The sequence below is a fragment of the Gorilla gorilla genome, chromosome 3, assembly GCF_029281585.2.
Source record: "Gorilla gorilla gorilla isolate KB3781 chromosome 3, NHGRI_mGorGor1-v2.1_pri, whole genome shotgun sequence".
NCBI lineage: Eukaryota > Metazoa > Chordata > Mammalia > Primates > Hominidae > Gorilla > Gorilla gorilla.
This window is the reverse complement of record NC_073227.2, coordinates 9,698,808-9,700,321: the sequence shown is the minus strand read 5'-3', so window position 1 is coordinate 9,700,321 and position 1,514 is coordinate 9,698,808. Positions and strand designations below refer to the sequence as shown.

The 1,514-nt window shown below is 35.9% G+C and overlaps 1 non-coding gene across 1 annotated transcript; it reads right to left on the bottom strand.

The window, feature by feature from the left end:
• Nucleotides 1-1,065: 1,065 nt before the first annotated feature.
• LOC115934474 (small nucleolar RNA SNORA48) lies at nt 1,066-1,200 on the bottom strand. Its single transcript, XR_004070265.1, has one exon. It is a non-coding gene; the product is annotated as a small nucleolar RNA SNORA48 (small nucleolar RNA).
• Nucleotides 1,201-1,514: the final 314 nt, after the last annotated feature.

Genomic DNA, 1,514 nt, shown 5'->3' with positions numbered 1-1,514 from the left:
TGAAATGGTGTAGTTTGCAGGTAACTAGTACACATCCTCCCATTAATTTAAATCACCTCTAGATTACTTATATCTAATACAATGTAAATGCTGCATCGTTGTTACACTGTAGTTGTTCACTTGTATTATTTCTGTCACATATATTTTTTTCAAATATTTTCAATCCATGGCTGGTTTAATCCATGGATGTGAAACCTGGTATTACAGACAGCCAACTGTATATGGATTCAATGCTTTCAATTTCTCTCTAGTCACTGCTTTTATTGCATCCCACAAATTTTGATAAGTTGTAGTTTCATTTTGTCTTGAGATTTCTTCTTTGACCCATGTGTTAATTAGAAGTGTGTTGTTTAATCTCCAAGTATTTTGCGATTTTCCAGCTATCTCTCTGTTACTGATTTCCAGTTTAATTCCATTGAGGCCTGAAAACATACATTGTATGATTTCTATTATTTTAAATTCTTTAAGGTGTGATATATGGCCCAGAATGTGGTCTATCTTGATGAATGTTCCATGTGAACTTGAGAAAAACGTGTCCTCTGCTATCATTGGATAAAGTAATCATAGGTGTCAATTATCTCCAGTCAACTGATGGTGCCACTGAGTTCAATGATGTCCTTACTAATTTTGGCCTGCAGGATCTGTCCATTTCTGACAGAAGGGGCTGAAAACTCCAACTATAATAAAGTGTTCATCTATTTTTTCCTTGCAGTTCTATCAGGCTTTACTTCACATATTTTCATGCTCTATTGTCAGGTGCATACACGTTAAGGATTGTTGTCTCCTTAGAGAATTCACCCTTCTATCATTATGTACTGCTCCATTATGTAATTATCCCTGATAATTTCCATTGCTTCTGAAGTCTACTTTGCCTGAAATTAATACAGCTACTCCAGCCTTCTTTTGATTAAGGTTAGCATGATGCATCTTTCCCTATCCCTTCACTTTTAATCTATGTGTCTTTACATTTCAAATGATTTTCCTATAGACAACATATAATTGGGTCTCATTTTTTGATCCACTCTATTTTTTAACTGGTGTATTTAGACCATTGACATTTTTTTTCCATGTGTCCAAGGCATGAACCAGGTATAGGTACAGATCAAAAGCCAAGCTGGGATGAACAAAGGGTTGCTTTGTCCCTGGCTGATATAATATGGGCACCACCAACTAGGTGCCACTCTACCCAGGCCAAGGACACAGACCATTAACATTTAAAGTGATGATTTATATATCTGGATTAGTATCTGCCATATTTGTTACCATTTTCTATTCATTGCCCTCATTATTTTTTTCTTCTCCTCTTTTTCATAACTTCTGTGGTTTTAATTGAGCATTTTCTGTGATTCCGTTCTCTGTTAGCATATGAAGTTGCCCTAGAGTTTGCCATATACATTCACAACTAGTCCAAGTCGAATTTCAAATAACACTATACACTACCACTTCACAGGAAGTGGTTTTTTTTTTTTTTTTGAGATGGAGTCTTACTCTGTCACCCAGGCTGCCGTGAACTC